This window comes from Pleurodeles waltl, chromosome 7 (assembly GCF_031143425.1).
Source record: "Pleurodeles waltl isolate 20211129_DDA chromosome 7, aPleWal1.hap1.20221129, whole genome shotgun sequence".
Classification (NCBI taxonomy): domain Eukaryota; kingdom Metazoa; phylum Chordata; class Amphibia; order Caudata; family Salamandridae; genus Pleurodeles; species Pleurodeles waltl.
Window position 1 is genome coordinate 1,242,774,585 of NC_090446.1, and position 18,542 is coordinate 1,242,793,126.

Sequence of the window (18,542 nt, forward strand, 5' to 3'; positions counted from 1 at the left end):
TCCTTTTGTCTTTGCATTCTCCCGGGGGGGTTGGGAGGTGTAACTGTAATGTATAAACATGTACTTGTTTGAGTGTTGTAGTGGGTGAGGGTGGGAGTGTTGCATGTTGCGTGTGTGTGTCACTGTTTTTTTCCTCCCCCCTCCCCTGTGTCGTAGGTGCAGTACTCACCGTGGTATTCGCCACCGGCGTTCGTGCTCCTGGTAGAGGAGCAAGAAGATAAAGGCTGGAAAAATGTGGTGCTCTGGTTCCATGGCGTCCTGGTTCCTCGTGGGGTGTGCAGAGGTGAGCGTTTTCCCTTCGAAGTCCTGTTTCCGCTGTGTTTTTGTTCACGGTGAATCCGCCCCGGAAAAGGTGGCGGATTGGTACGTTGTAATTCTGTGGGTGGTACATTGTCCTCCGCCTGTCTGTTGGCGGTGACCGCCATGCTGTTTGTTTGTACCGCCGTGGCTGTCCGATTGTTAAAGTGGCTGTCCTTGTTGGCGGTTTCCGCCACTGTCGTAATTCCATTTTTTTTTACCGCCGGCCTGTTGGCGGTCTTACCGTCGCTTTAACACGGACGGCCAGGGTTGTAATGACCACCTTAATGTGTCAGAGTGGGCTCAACTTCCACCAGGAGGGGGCACTTCTAAGTTTGTTTGATGCTGGGTGGGATCTGAAGTTAGTGTAGTTAAAATTACCTCCAATTCTTAATGTCTTTTTTTAAATTAATACTTATCAGGGTTGGGATAAGATTAAAAGCAAATGATGATGTGAAAATGGGGATGGGTCAATGATCCCTTACATCTCACATAAATCATGGTCTACCTGCTGCAGCCATCCTTTCCAAATCGGGTCATGTGACTTTCATCAGGACCTCAGTGAACAGATCCCCAATATAGATATCAGAAGGCTATCCTGTTGTCGTGGTGACAATATTATGTAATTTTGTAAGTACATTCACTTACATTTCCTCAGGGGTGCAGTACATAACTCACAGTACACTTTTATACTGGTCATGGTATACTGAGACCAAGCGATCATATCAACTTTTGTGCAACTTGTCTTATCAGAATAAGATTATCAGAATCAGATTATTCTTCAATACTGAGAAAACTCAAAGTGTGTTCCTAGAAAGCTGGTGAACGCTAACATGATACATGCAAAATGTTTCCACCTAGAGCTTTGACTCAAATACATTTAGACTCCTTTTTTGTACCAACCAGTTCACACATTAATATAGAGAAATAGTAATGGTGTGATAAGATAAAAATTGAGGTTTAACACGAAAATGAGTAAGATACACAACCAAATCAGACAATACCTTTTAAAGGGCTCTTTTGTGCCCCATAGGATGCAATGAACATGTAATACTCCCACTCTACAAACAAAACACACATTGAAAAGATGCAGAAGCTAGCGATTGCGTCCAACCCCCACAGCTAAAATTACCCACTTCGCCATGGGAACCAATCTGGTATTGCCACTTATTAGTATTGTCTAGCCATCTTAGTTATAGCGCCATGATGTTATTTTAGCACACTAGGCCTTCCGCTGTGCTCTTTAACCAAGATATACTTTATTCAGCTTTGTTTATTATTTTAACAATAGCCACTTTTGCGGTCTTGTTTTATTTTATCTCAATCTATCTGTTCTTGCTTAGGCCAGCACTACGTTCTCAAACAAGACATTCTTGTTCACTCTGTGCTTCTTTCAAGGCTGCAGTAAGATAGGTAGCCTGTGAACGTGGTAAAAGTTTTGTCTCTGGTATTCACAGAAAAACACACATCCTTACGTAAGGACATTTGCTCAGAACATCAGCTGTTTTATTATATAAACACTTCCCTGTCCTTTACACTTTAGAGGGAGATTCCAGTAGAGGACCACGACTGTATCCTGATTGCTGAACGCTTCGCTACAGCTGCTTATGCAGACTTCAGGCCTTTACTTAGGTATGGGGGAATGATGTCTTCGCAGGGGAACCTGAAGGGCAGAATTAGAGCTTAACATGCTGCACTCTATTACAGCCTAGGTAGGAATTAGTCTATTGACTTTAGTGACAACATGGTGGCGTTATTTCTATGCTTCACTCTCTTTGTCACAATTCTAATTCTGTCATGCTGTATCGTCCTGGTTATTTCAGTACATGCTTTGTTATCTAAGATGCAGTCGCTTCATTAAAACCTTATTGAAACATATACTGTCTCTGTTTTTCATTGTGTATGTGAGACTAATGTAACTGAGAGAAACGGATGAGACCTGAGGATCCACAATTTCCCTGAGGAATCAATTGTGTCATGTGTTCGGCTGCCCAATCTTCCCTGCTCTTCGGTAAGAGGTGAGGCACTGCTAGTTAGCCGGAGTAAAACCCGGATTAGGGCAACATGTGTCACCTGTAGTGGGTTAGACTCAGTCTCCCACACCCCAGGCGATTCTGCCATTCAAAATCCAGTAGTCTCATTAGAATAATGAGAGCCTATGCAACAGCAAAACCTCCAGACCCTGTATGTTAGTGCAGAGAGCTGCCACAGATGTTTTTGAATCTTCCTGCAGCACATCATTCACCTCACACAAAGTATGGGGTGAGTCCTGTTTAGCAAAAAAAATAAGCAAGGTACAGTATATCCTTTGCATACTGCTGACCAGTTGACAAATAAGGAAAACATGGTCCGTACCTGGTTACCAAAAGAAAAGAGAGAATAAGTGCATTCTAATCTCCAATCATAAGGATAATGCTGTGAATCCTTTACCATGGTAGGGATCCAAGTTGGTATTAGGGAAAGCCAAAAAAGAGGTGGGAATCTTGTTGACTATAGTTTATTATTCTCACTACATGTCAAACGTGATAAATATAGTCATCATTATTAAGGCCACATGAATAGAGCAAGCTAATATAGTCCCTGGGAAGAAGCCAACTCCTGGTATTACCATTAGATTAAACTTACATACTGCCCTGCTAAAAACCACCTTGGTGGAGTAACCTATAGAGGTGTGGTGGGATGTCAACTAGGAGTGAATGTTCCTTTGATTGTCATGTTTAATCATCACCAGCAAGCTTATCTGAGAGATACCTTATGACTGCAGTGTTGTTTTCATACGTTTAGGTGGTCCTTATGACGTTGGCAGTGATAAAGTGGTGGTAATACCGCAAAATTATGACCATGGCGGTGATAGCTCCCATAGACAGCCAATGTACCACACTAACCGTCAGGGTGTAAACACCACTGACCATGGCAGTAGCCATCAATAGCCAGGCGGAAGACAAAGTGCCGCCCACCATATTATGACACAGCACACTAGCAGGATTTCCAGGGCGGTACCAATGCCATCAAAAGCCTGGCAGAAACAGAACACAGAAGACGAAAGACTCCGAGACACAGAGAAAAACGAGGCCGCCATGGAACCGGAACTTCATGTCTTCCCGATGCTCTTCTACGCCATGCTCCAACTGGAACACCAACGCCGATGAAGACGACGACGGTGAGTACAGTCACCTAGCACACAAGGGCAGAAGGAGGAAAAGGAGAGTAACTCACACATGCACAACACACACCATTCACACACACACACCATACACACAACCAGCTGCAGACGAAAAACAATGTCACAGACCCACGTCATAATAATGCAAGGACTACAGCATTCCTGAACAGAAAGTAATTGGATGAAAACAGCCGCCATATTGTCCATGTGACAAGATACACATGAGCCACTGTGCAGAAAGTGCCAATGGCCAGTTCAAAGTACAAAAGGGTCACATGGCCACAGGGCACTGGCCAAGTCCCAACTCTTTTCCTGACGTAATCCACACTACACTGTGTGTGCAAGGTCACAGTCTCCGAGTTGGGGGACTTGCCAACTGGTTCTTGAGGGGGCTCCATGCTCATTTTCCTAAGCTTGGAGTGCAAGGTCACAGTCTCTGAGTTGGGGGACTTGCCCACTGGTTCTGGAGGGGGCTCCATGGCCATTACAATTAGCTGGGGAGTGCAAGGTCACAGTCTCTGAGTTGGGGGACTTGCCCACTGGTTCTGGAGGGGGCTCCATGCCCATTTTCCTATTCTGGGGAGTGCTAGGTCACAGTCTCTGAGTTGGGGTGTAGTGTAGCCATTTTTAATATAGCCTTTGCACGTTTGCTTAAAGCAGTAGGCCTCTGTGCACTTTGTCCTAGATGCATTTTATTCAGCCTTGCACTGTTATTTTTCAATAACCAGTTTCACGGTCTTGTTTTATTTTCTTCTATCTCACTGTTTAGTTTACTTCAGCACCGGAGTTCTAAAACAATACATTCTTGCTCGCTCTGTGCTTCAGTCAAGGATACAGTCTGGTACATTGCCGATAGACGTGGTAGGAGTTTAGTCTTTAGGATTCGTAGAAAGTACACATTCTTACGTAGGGACGTTTCTTAGAACACCGGCGTGTTAGTTATAAAAACACTTCCTAGTCCTGGTACACGTAAGAGGGAGGTTCCGACCAGGGAACCACAACTAGACGCTGACTGCCCTGTTGCAGATGCTGATCCAGATCACAGGCCTTTGCTCAGGTATGAGGGTTGATGTCCTCCCGGGGAACCTGAAAGGCAAGCTTAGAGCTTAACATGCTGTGCTCAAAATAGAACTTAGAAGAGAGAACGTAATCTGGTAACACTATGATAGCGTTATTTATATGTTTCACTCTCCTCGTTACTATTTCAATCCTACTGTGTTGTATGGTTCTGGTTATTGCGGCTCACGCCTTGTTATCTAAAATGCAGTTGTTTTATTAAATCAATCTGTAAAACTTAAACTGCCTCTGTCATTTGAATATGAGACCACACTTGGTATGAGAGAACTGGTTGGGATCTGAGTGACCACGACTTCCCTGAGAAGCTCCAAGATGTCATGCGCTCGGCAGCCTAATCATCCCTTCCCTTTGGGGGAAATGAGGCACTGCTAGTTAGCCGGAGAAAAAACGGATTGAGGGTGACAAGGGTCCTTCTCCGTGGGGCAGACTTAGTCCCCCACACTGAGAACGACCCTGCTACCCAAAAATCCAGTAGTCTCATTAGGATAATGAGAGCCTACGCTACATGGCGCCGCCAACGATTGGTCTGGCTCTAATTTTCGGGTCCACCAGCCTCTCTCGGTCTCATATATTATAATGATCCCTCAGTTCCTTTAACGGAGACGTCTGTGGCACTGAGGAATTCCACCACCGCGATATAGGTAATTCTAGATATAGCGGATGGTTGTTCAAGCTTGAACCTTAAAAGGAAAGACCCCGTTTTTGGTGTGCCTTCTCTGAACTAACGCTGTTTTTTTAATGGCGAATCCCCAGGTAATACAAATAGCTCTTAATATGAGACAACCGCTCACAGCGCATTTGCTGGCACATGGTCTTACGAACCAGGGGGGTCCAGTCACGTTTGTGGTGGCCGCCCATGCAGCCTATAGAACAGAACTTTTCTACTCTTGGGTCACATTTCCAGCAGTTGATGGGAATACAAATGCATTTCATACATATACGATTGCACCTGGTCAGTACAGGGCGTATGCATATTTAGAGATACCTCTATCTTATCAAGAACATAATAATTGGCTTGATGGCACCCTACCCCATACAATCTTACCAGTAAGGTTAGGTCCACTGAGTAATGATGGTCCGACCTGGCCTTTATTGGCCACATATACTCCACATCCTGCGGTTGCAAATATGCCGGTGGCTGAAGTTTGTCATTTATATACAGACTTAACGGCTACATATAGACGCTCAGTACAATTTGTGATGCAGACACTAAATACAAACCCAGCGCGTGCTGCTCCAGCTCAACAACATGCAGTAGCTCCAGGTATAATCCCGGCAACTGTACACTCTATCATGGGTAAGGTTCCAGCCAAACGGGAGGAGACTCCATTTTGGCTGGCGCAAACAATTAACACGCTGGAGGCGGTATTTCCCCGTAGGGGACCTCAGGATAAACATAGGATCTTAACAATGTGTTTACCATTTGGAATGGTTCCCACAGTGGAACATTGTAATACATGGGGTACGGTGTTTGCCGCGCTCTACACAACAGCACACAGTACACCGACATTGGCAAACCTACCGGAAGTGCTTAAACAGATTCAGGATGAATATGGGGCTGCCCCAGCCTTAGATTTGGGAATGCAACTGATGGGCAATTTGGCACGGTTTCTTCGATAATACTAAGTAATCTTAAAGGGGAGGCAGTTGCACTAGCGGTGCGTATGCGTCTTCGTGACGTCCGGCAACTAGATCAGGAGCGGGAACTGCCTAAAATAATAGCAGAAACATATTCCAGTATCGGTCGAGATAGCCTAGGGGCTAGATCACAGAAACCACAGTTTCAAGGAAAAATTAGTAAAGATAATACTAAATAGCAGCCTGAGGGTAATAAGAAGCACTGGGAAAAGAAACAACAGACACCTAAAAAAGAAAGGGGAGAATCTCTGAGAGCGGAGACCCCGCAGACTAGGTATAATCTCAGAAATAGGGATAGCTTGAAAACGCCTGATAGGTGTCAATACACTGATACACGCCAATCTCGTTCCTTCCAGGACTCATCGGAAAAGAGAAATGAGAGAGGTGGGCGGTCAGAGCGGAGAACAGAGTACGTGAAACCAAGACAGGAATCACAACGCTCTTCGGAGGTTTCTGTCAAGAAGGAAGAGAAACAAAAACAACAGTTTAAAAAGAAAAAGGTGGCGGCAGTCTCTATTAGACATGCCACACAGGGAGGAGAGTTCTCTTGAAGAACAAGATGTGGGCACTAGCACTGTTAGACAGTGCGGCAGAGGTCACAATAGTTCGCCGGAATCTTCTAGAGCATCTGGAGGTGAAAGCAACTGATGACTTCATACAAGTTGAAACAGCAGATATGCGTGTCTCTGATCCCAATTGGGTATATACAGTGACTTTACAATTGGAAGGAGACATTGAACGCACTATAAACGCAATCTTTTGGGATCGTGTAGTCAAGATATGTGACATTTTGCTGGCTGAACAGGATTGGCCGCCTGACTTTGTTCGCACATGCTCAGTTGGGGATGAGGTTATTAAACCTTCGTTCTCACCACTTGTTCCAGGGGAACTCGCAGAGTCATATAGCATCAAATGGGCTCTAGCACAAGCACCTGCCTTATATAGAAATCACATAGGGTGGGATAGGTATTTTCCATATCATGTAATTCCGAATAAAGGCGAACCTCAGCCACAACCGCAATATCCAATAAAACATGAAGCAAGGGCACCGGTGAGAGAAATACTTACGCAATTAGAATACCAGGGAGTAATTGAACCCTGTGTCTCACCGATGAATAATCCCTTATTCCCTATAGCTAAACCGGACCATTCATATAGAATAGTCTTAGACTACAGACACTTGAACGGACACACACGTACATACGCTATACAAAATTCACATAGCGCAGCACTAATGAACAACATTGTGCGGAAAAAGTACAAAACAACTTTAGACATCTCGAATGGTTTCTTCTGACAGAATATAGCACCCGAAAGCAGGGATTTTACAAGCTTTCGTGCGTTAGGCTCCCAGAAAAAATTCTGTTGTTTACCTCAGGGTTATAAGAATAGCCCGGGACTATTTGCGGCTCATGTGACTGAAATTTTACACGGGTTAGACCCTGAAGCATTGTCATATGTTGATGATATATATCTCACGGATGACGAATTACTACAACATTTAAGACGGGTAGTCCACATTGTTGTTGGGTTTGCCAAAATTGGCTTCAAATTTAACTTCAAAAAGTCAAAAATTGCCTTCCTCAGCGTCATATTCCTGGGATATGAGCTGTCAAATGAAGGTAAGAGCCTAGCGCCACAATTTTTAGAAAAATTTGCACAATTGCAACTTCCTAATACGATTAAGAAACTCCAAACCTTACTGGGATTTCTAAATTTTGGCAGAACGTACATTCCTGATTATGCTACACGCATAAAACCATTATACGAATTAATACGTTCTGATTTTTCAAGCAAATTTTGGACGATTGAGCATACACATACTCTTCGAGAGTTGCAAGCAGATCTTCTAGCTGCAAAACATTTACATACACGGGACAATAAGACACATTTGGTCATCAGGGTAATAGCTGGGGCCCTTGGGTTTACGTATGTCACCTTTAATGAAGGTGAGACAGTCCCGATAGGATACAAGTCTCACTTGTATTCGACTGCTGAACAACGATTCACACCAACAGAGAAAATTCTCACAGCTGTACAGATGGCTGTTATTAAAGAACGACCTCTTGCCCAGGGCAAACGCATTATAGTTGTTTCCCCTATTCCGGCCCTAGAGGCTGTTACAAAAGCGAGTGTTCCTAACGCGAAAGCATTACACCCGCAATGTATACAATGGGCTACGTCTTTAACAGCCACTGATGTAGATTACATTTTTGATCCAAAGCTACAGAGACAGGAATTTCTGCAATATGAAATTGAATATCCAGTTCCCGCTGACACGTTGCCTATTGATCAGTATCAAGTAGTCATGTACACTGATGGCTCTGTGCAACCAGCGATGGGGACAAAACACCAATATTCAGCTGCATGTGCAGTAGTGAGCGGACATATGGAGGGGGAGAAATTCTGCCCCCAACATACTTATACACAAACATTAGGGGACTGTACGGCACAGTTGGCTGAGCTGAAAGCTCTATTAATGGCACTAGAACATACGGATCTGACACAGTTTACACTAATTGTTTGTGATTCATATTACTGTGTCCAGTCTTTTAATGAATACCTACATTACTGGCGATTAAATGGGTTCAGAGATTCAAAGGGAAACACCATAAAACACAGACTACTGTGGGGGAAAGTAGCAGACCTGAAGGAGACACTACCTAAAGTCCATGTTGTACATACTCTTGGACACCAGCGCGTTGGAATACACGTTGCTGGGAATGCTTTGTCTGATGAAGCCACAAAGTCAGCAGTGGCAGTTGCCACTGTGGCCGCAGTTACTCGTTCGAGTTCCAAACCAGACACAGAGATTTTGGCTTCCATAAAAGCTACGGTTGATGGCATGCCTTATTCTAAAGGATTTCCTAATAAATATCAATACTTAATGGGAGGTATGCTGAATGCTGAGGTTAAAATCCCAAGCGTAGGGGTACGCGAGATCCCCAAAAAATTGTAAGACCTCAATTGATTAATGCAGCGCATGAGGCGGTGGCATCTGCACATGCTGGCGTGGCCGCCACAATTTCACTATTACAGGCCTGTTACTGGTGGCCTGGTCTCTATAAGGAGACGAAGCAGTATGTCCTTTGTTGTGACATCTGTCAACAAATTAAAGTTTCAACGGCTAAGCGCCCGCCGCAGACGCCCCTCTTAATATCAAACAGACCATTACAATGTGTGTACTTGGATCATTGTGGTCCACTGACACCAGACAGTGCATACAAATATATCCTGGTAGCTGTAGATTCTTGCTCCAGATTTGTGTGGGTATGGCCACAACGCTCGGCTGACGCTCAAACTGTTATTAAAGATTTGCGTGTCTTTGTCGGTACATATGCAGTTGCGGCGTTCCATTCGGACCAGGGCCCTGCTTTTGCCTCAAGGGCATTCAGGGACACCATGGCTTAGTTGGGGGTCCAACTCCAGTTTTCATATCCATTTCATCCCGAGGGAACTTCTGTCGTGGAGCATTTAAATCGCGATTTAAAGCAATCCTTAACGGCTAGAGTCTTAGGTACGGGTCGTAGTTGGCTAACCCTCCTGTATGGAGTACAGAGAGCACTGAATAACTTGCCTAGAAGGTTCCTGGGGGGTCGTACTTCATATGAGTGCCTGTTCGGAACACAAATGTTTGTTCCGGATCTAGATGGTCCTGGTGTGGAGGCGGCGGAAACGCCTTTTGACATAAATGATTGTGTCACTGTTTTGCAGGAATTAACAGTTCCATGAAGATAACTCTTCTAAAAGTGCTGCCTCCACAGGAATTAAGGATGTGCCAGTAACGCCTACTGGTTGGATTCCCAGAGTTGGGGATCTTGTGCGTGAAAAGGTCGCAGTGAAAAATAATTTGGCCCTTCTTATCGAGCACCAGTCCCTGTGTTGGGGATACACGGAACAAGAACTGTTATTTTACCGCTGTTGCCAGGTGCCAAAGACAATCACTTTGTCTCCATCGACAATTTCAAGTTACAACATGTGGCTGATTCTGCACAGCAGACCAAGAGGAACGTCCAGTAGTTCCCGAATCCCTCTCACTACTGGGAAAGATGTTCCGCTCCAAGTCATTTACACCAATACTGTTGCCTCTCCGAGCTTGGGGAGGGTGGAAGATGATCTTGCGATGGTTCCACTGACGACGAATAATTTGGAAACATTTGATTGAGTCACAATGAATACTGATGTTGCGGGCGGTGTTATCTACAGTGTACCGCCGCGAGAAACACCTACTCCTCCATTGAATACGGCGGCACATTTCGCAAGAACTGCCTCTGGGTACTTTGCCAACAACGACGATGGCCTGTCGGACTCATTTGCCTCTTCAGCACCTGACCCAGGTCCATGTAAGCTGATTTAATGGCTTAAAGATACGTATTTTGTTTTTCCTTAGAACTATCTGTGGCTCTTACTGACTATGATAGCATTTTTTCTGTGGATAGGGTTTGTCGTTACCTTTTTTCTATTGATACATAGTCATTTTCTTCCTGAGAGATCAGCGGTTGAACAGGTGGAGGAGGTTTCATCACATAAGGTTCGAAGAGACTTGTCCTTTGTGAACATTTCTGCAGTGCCAATTCCGAATGGGATTGTGTGGGATAAAGTGATGTTTGATATATACGGTCCCACTGAGATAATTCAAATACCGTACGTTCTAAAGTTATCGATGAATGATATTGTAATACTAGGAATTGTATCTGATGAATGGGACGTGAAGACAGTTGATTCCATGATGACTTAGTTACAATATTATACGGTCTATGAGAATGAAGATGTTTACCAGTTTAAAGACAATTATGGTGACATGTTTTGTTATACTTATTATGGGCACCACTTTATACATAAAGCAAGTAGTCCAAAGATGATATTTGACCACACGCAATGGGAGCATTGCCCAACTCCCCCGCGAGGGAGTTCTAAAACATATTCTGACAAATTTGTGTATTTTTCTGGGCATCATCAAATGAATGCTAAGTCATATTATTTTAAGTTAACTCCGTATAAAGATAAGCAAATGTTGTTGACTAATACGAAATTCATATACTCAGATTCTTTTGTTTCCCGACTGTCAATTGAGGGCTATGAATATTGGTCAAAAAATGTTGATTTGAAAAGTGTTTGGGGAACAAAACATTGGCAGACACAGGGTAGAGAAATATTGTTTAGAGTATGTCTCATTCCTGTCCAGATGATTGTTTTAAATGAAACTGTGCAACAGATTAGCTGTTTGGGCTTAGCAACGATTAGAGAATTGAATACGCATGGCATACCTGTCCCTACCAAAATGAAGGATTGGCAGAAATATATCAATGCCACTTTTAGTGAACTTATAGACTGGGTCCAGAATGGTACATTTAACACTTCATTGTCACGACCGGGCGGGTGGTCATTGTGGCCTATAGACACCAACGGGTGTCATCAACATTTTGTCACCTCCTCAAGTGGTTTCAGGACGAGTAGGGCAGACCCTCGCTACATATCACCTGAACATGCTGAAATTATTACTACATATAGCATGGGAAAATTGTGTCAACAATGGTTAAAATCATCCTCGCTAGATGCAGTTAAGACACATCTCACTCTCCTGTCTAATAACACTGACTTGCAAGATTTTTTGTTAGGCCTGAAGACACCACGTAGGAAACGTTTTTGTACGAAGTGTACAATGAAATATGGAAACTTTTCCAACAAGAGGCTGCGGCCCGATTAAGGCAGATAGATCAGGAAAATTTGAAAAAGGCATTAGCTGTTGTGGATAATGGAATTCACACCCTGTCCGACCGAAGATATACCATTGACAACATTGTTTCTTCTGCCATAGACATTATACGATCTGACATGTCTTCATTATGTCATGGACAAAGTCAAACAAGGTCCATTATGCAGTTGGGTTGGACACTTCAGACACTGAAGGCGGGTCGCGTTCCGTGGCAGCCCATCAGAGCCAGGGAGATATTTTTTTCCTTTAAGTTGACACGTCAACAACAACTGATGGCTATGTAATGCTTAACATTTAAAAATTGGAAAGATTGCCTTTTACCGTGGCCGAGATTCCCTCAGATGAGTGGATAATACACGGGGTTATTAATCTGCCTATTTCTACACTACAATTCACTTCTTGTTTAAAACATGTTCCGGTAGGCAGATATGAAAAATTGGGAGAAAGTTATATACATGAGGTGTGGGAACTTCCCTTCTTGTACAAATGTCTTAATGGCATGAGAGAGGTTTTTCTTAGCGGTAGTGAATGCAAGACTTCAGTCAGCCATTCGATGATTTGTAAGCAGCTGTCCTTGCATCGGGCATGTAATGCCTCGGTTGCGAACTTGGCTTGCTATCTGAAGGGAGTTCCGGTCCCCTTGATTAAACGCATATTCCAGGTGCTTTCAAACGGCAGCTACGCCCTCCTCAATAGTGAAGACTGTTGTGGCATGCGGCCGGAATAGTTTACGTTGTTTAGGTCACCAAGGTCGTTACTTGCTGCGGGAATGTGTTGTGTCCCCCCACTACATTAAGGGAGGTAGCAGATATCTGGCCTCACATTGCTACTTCCAAGGTGAATTTCGACAAGTTAAGTAGACTAAAGGCTCTATTGTTTCAAAAGCATGTGGCCCTCACATCTGTGCGCGAGACCTACGCACTTCAGGTGGCAAGGTCATCAGCAGAAATACAGTCCCTGTTAAATACCAACTTTCCGAGCCACTTTGGTGAACTCGTGGGACGTATATTTAATGCGTCCAGCACAGCTGGACTAGCACATTTTTTTAAAGCCGTGGGTGTTGGTTTTGTTCACACCTTCTCTTCCATATTCGGTTTGATACCTTCGGCTATTCATTCAATTTTCGGAAGCATTTTTGGGGGATTTCCGATCACTTTGGCTTTATTAGCCGGCATTTTGCTGTTGCTGTTGTTTTTCCGCAATGGCTGCCCCGCCGCAACAAGAACTAATGTGGGCGCTCCCATCAGTGCAGCTGTATCGTGAACGCATGATGCAGCACTTCAGAGCAACACTCCTGGGACATTTGGAGTGTGACTGGTCTCTGTCATTCAGACCGGTTTTGGATTGTGTGCAGCCCGTGTTTCGGTGCCGTTGGTGCTCTTTTGAATATGCATTAGACGTCTGTCTCTCACAGCAACGCCCCCCAGTGGTTGATGCTGATCTGTTGATGTTCCCGGTGAGGGCTCATTCACAGACATGCGCGCTGCGGATGCGTTTGCTTTGTGAGGCTGATTACGAAATACCCTTCCTGGAGGAAGTTGATATTAACTCGTTCACAGGCCCTACACGGGATGCTGCCTTGGTTGATTCTGAGGCTTTGGAACACACCTGCTCCTTAATAGTCTTTGGCGTATATTTTCCGGTCTTGTCATCTGCCGAAGTGGAGACCCTCCTGCTTTCCATGACCACCGTTTGAATTGGATTTGGTCTAAATTGACACTGTTATATGAATTTGGCTCTTAGCCACATGCTTACTTTTAAATTTAGGATTATCATGCTTTAGTGTCCTTTTGACTTGTTGAAATTATATAAGGTTTTAGTTACTTTGGTTTTAACATAGGGCATTTTTTTTTTTAGGCTTAGATTTAAACCAGTTTCTACCGGCAAGGGGAGGGTGTAGTGTAGCCATTTTTAATATAGCCTTCGCGCTTTTGCTTAAAGCAGTAGGCCTCTGTGCACTTTGTCCTAGATGCATTTTATTCAGCCTTGCACTGTTATTTTTCAATAACCAGTTTCACGGTCTTGTTTTATTTTCTTCTATCACACTGTTTAGTTTACTTCAGCACCGGAGTTCTCAAACAATACATTCTTGCTCGCTCTGTGCTTCAGTCAAGGATACAGTCTGGTACATTGCCGATAGACATGGTAGGAGTTTAGTCTTTAGGATTCGTAGAAAGTACACATTCTTACGTAGGGACGTTTCTTAGAACACCAGCGTGTTAGTTATAAAAACACTTCCTAGTCCTGGTAGACGTAAGAGGGAGCTTCCGACCAGGGAACCACAACTAGACGCTGACTGCCCTGTTGCAGATGCTGATCCAGATCTCAGGCCTTTGCTCAGGTATGAGGGTTGATGTCCTCCCGGGGAACCTGAAAGGCAAGCTTAGAGCTTAACATGCTGTGCTCAAAATAGAACTTAGAAGAGAGAACGTAATCTGGTAACACTATGATAGCGTTATTTATATGTTTCACTCTCCTCGTTACTATTTCAATCCTACTGTGTTGTATGGTTCTGGTTATTGCGGCTCACGCCTTGTTATCTAAAATGCAGTCGTTTTATTAAATCAATCTGTAAAACTTAAACTGCCTCTGTCATTTGTATATGAGACCACACTTGGTATGAGAGAACTGGTTGGAATCTGAGTGACCACGACTTCCCTGAGAAGCTCCAAGATGTCATGCACTCGGCAGCCTAATCATATCTTCCCTTTGGGGGAGATGAGGCACTGCTAGTTAGCCGGAGAAAAAACGGATTGAGGGCGACAAGGGTCCTTCTCCGTGGGGCAGACTTAGTCCCCCACAGTGAGAACGACCCTGCTACCCAAAAATCCAGTAGTCTCATTAGGATAATGAGAGCCTACGCTACATGGCGCCGCCAACGATTGGTCTGGCTCTATTTTTCGGGTCCACCAGCCTCTCTCGGTCTCACATATTATAATGATCCCTCAGTTCCTTTAACGGAGACGTCCGTGGCACTGAGGAATTCCACCACCGCGATATAGGTAATTCTAGATATAGCGGATGGTTGTTCAAGCTTGAACCTTAAAAGGAAAGACCCCGTTTTTGGTGTGCCTTCTCTGAACTAACGCTGTTTTTTTAATTGTGAATCCCCAGGTAATACAAATAGCTCTTAATATGAGACAACCGCTCACAGCGCATTTGCTTGCACATGGTCTTACGAACCAGGGGGGTCCAGTCACGTTTGTTGTGGCCGCCCATGCAGCCTATAGAACAGAACTTTTCTACTCTTGGGTCACATTTCCAGCAGTTGATGGGAATACAAATGCATTTCATACATATACGATTGCAAACGCACCTGGTCAGTACAGGGCGTATGCATATTTAGAGATACCTCTATCTTATCAAGAACATAATAATTGGCTTGATGGCACCCTACCCCATACAATCTTACCAGTAAGGTTAGGTCCACTGAGTAATGATGGTCCGACCTGGCCTTTATTGGCCACATATACACCACATCCTGCGGTTGCAAATATGCCAGTGGTTGAAGTTTGTCATTTATATACAGACTTAACGGCTACATATAGACGCTTAGTACAATTTGTGATGCAGACACTAAATACAAACCCAGCGCGTGCTGCTCCAGCTCAACAACATGCAGTAGCTCCAGGTATAAACCCGGCAACTGTACACTCTCTCATGGGTAAGGTTCCAGCCAAACGGGAGGAGACTCCATTTTGGCTGGCGCTAAAAATTAACACGCTGGACGCGGTATTTCCCCATAGGGGACCTCATGATAAACATAGGATATGAACAATGTGTTTACCGTTTGGAATGGTTCCCAAAGTGGAACATTGTAATACATGGGGCAAGGTGTTTGCCGTGCTCTACACAACAGCACACAGTACACCGACATTGGCAAACCTACCGGATGTGCTTAAACAGATTCAGGATGAATATGGGGCTGCCCCAGCCTTAGATTTGGGAATGCAACTGATGGGCAATTTTGCCACGGTTTCTTCGATAATACTAAGTAATCTTAAAGGGGAGGCAGTTGCACTAGCGGTGCGTATGCGTCTTCTTGACTTCCGGCAACTAGATCAGGAGCGGGAACTGCCGAAAATAATAGCGGAAACATATTCCAGTATCGGTCGAGATAGCCTAGGGGCTAGACCACAGAAACCAAGGTTTCAAGGAAAAATTAGTAAAGATAATACTAAATAGCAGCCTGAGGGTAATAAGAAGCACTGGGAAAAGAAACAACAGACACCTAAAAAAGAAAGGGGAGAATCTCTGAGAGCGGAGACCCCGCAGACTAGGTATAATCTCAGAAATAGGGATAGCTTGAAAACGCCTGATAGGTATCAATACACTGATACACGCCAATCTCGGTCCTTTCAGGACTCATCGGAAAAGAGAAATGAGAGAGGTGGGCGGTCAGAGCGGAGAACAGAGTACGTGAAACCAAGACAGGAATCACAACGCTCTTCGGAGGTTTCTGTCAAGAAGGAAGAGAAACAAAAACAACAGTTTAAAAAGAAAAAGGTGGCGGCAGTCTCTATTAGACATGCCACACAGGAAGAGAGTTCTCTTGAAGAACAAGACGTGGGCACTAGCACTGTTAGACAGTGCAGCAGAGGTCACAATAGTTCGCCGAAACCTTCTAGAGCATCTGGAGGTGAAAGCAACTGATGATTTCATACAAGTTGAAACAGCAGATATGCGTGTCTCTGATCCCAATAGGGTATATACAGTGACTTTACAATTGGAAGGAGACATTGAACGCACTATAAACGCAATCTTTTGGGATCGTGTAGTCAAGATATGTGACATTTTGCTGGCTGAACAGGATTGGGCGCCTGACTTTGTTCACACATGCCCAGTTGGGGAGGAGGTTATTAAACCTTCGTTCTCACCACTTGTTCCAGGGGAACTCGCAGAGTCATATAGCATCAAATGGGCTCTAGCACAAGCACCTGCCTTATATAGAAATCACATAGGGTGGGATAGGGATTTTCCATATAATGTAATTCCGATTAAAGGCGAACCTCAGCCACAACCGCAATATCCAATAAAACATGAAGCAAGGGCACCGGTGAGAGAAATACTTACGCAATTAGAATACCAGGGAGTAACTGAACCCTGTGTCTCGCTGATGAATAATCCCTTATTCCCTGTAGCTAAACCGGACCATTCATATAGAATAGTCTTAGACTACAGACACTTGAACGGACACACACTTACATACGCTATACAAAATTCACATAGCGCAGCACTAATGAACAACATTGTGTGGAAAAAGTACAAAACAACTTTAGACATCTCAAATGGTTTCTTCTGCCAGAATATAGCACCCGAAAGCAGGGATCTTACAAGCTTTAGTGCGTTAGGCTCCCAGAAAAAATTCTGTTGTTTGCCTCAGGGGTATAAGAATAGCCCGGGACTATTTGCGGCTCATGTGACTGAAATTTTACACGGGTTAGAACCTGAAGCATTGTCATATGTCGATGATATATATCTCACGGATGACGAATTACTACAACATTTAAGACGGGTAGCCCACATTGTTGTTGGGTTTGCCAAAATTGGCTTCAAATTTAACTTCAAAAAGTCAAAAATTGCCTTCCTCAGCGTCATATTCCTGGGATATGAGCTGTCAAACGAAGGTAAGAGCCTAGCGCCACAATTTTTAGAAAAATGTGCACAATTGCAACTTCCTAATACGATTAAGAAACTCCAATCACTACTGGGATTTCTAAATTTTGGCAGAACGTACATTCCTGATTATGCTACACGCATAAAACCATTATACGAATTAATACGTTCTGATTTTTCAAGCAAATTTTGGACGATTGAGCATACACATACTCTTCGAGAGTTGCAAGCAGATCTTCTAGCTGCAAAACATTTACATACACGGGACAATAAGACACATTTGGTCATCAGGGTAATAGCTGGGGCCATTGGGTTTACATATGTCACCTTTAATGAAGGTGAGACAGTCCCGATAGGATACAAGTCTCACTTGTATTCGACTGCTGAACAACGATTCGCACCAACGGAGAAAATTCTCACAGCTGTACAGATGGCTGTTATTAAAGAACGACCTCTTGCCCAGGGCAAACGCATTATAGTCGTTTCCCCTATTCCGGCCCTAGAGGCTGTTACGAAAGCGAGTGTTCCTAACGCGAAAGCATTACACCAGCAATGGATACAATGGGCTACGTCTTTAACAGCCACTGATGTAGATTACATTTTTGATCCAAAGCTACAGACACAGGAATTTCTGCAATATGAAATTAAATATCCAGTTCCCGCTGACACTTTGCCTATTGATCAGTATCAAGTAGTCATGTACACCGATGGCTCTGCGCAATTAGCGATGGGGACAAAACACCAATATTCAGCTGCATGTGCAGTAGTGAGCGGACATATGGAGGGGGAGAAATTCTGCCCCCAACATACTTATACACAAACATTAGGGGACTGTACGGCACAGTTGGCTGAGCTGAAAGCTCTATTAATGGCACTAGAACATACGGATCTGACACAGTTTACACTAATTGTTTGTGATTCATATTACTGTGTCCAGTCTTTTAATGAATACCTACATTACTGCGATTAAATGGGTTCAGAGATTCAAAGGGCAACACCATAAAACACAAACTACTGTGGGGGAAGGTAGCAGAC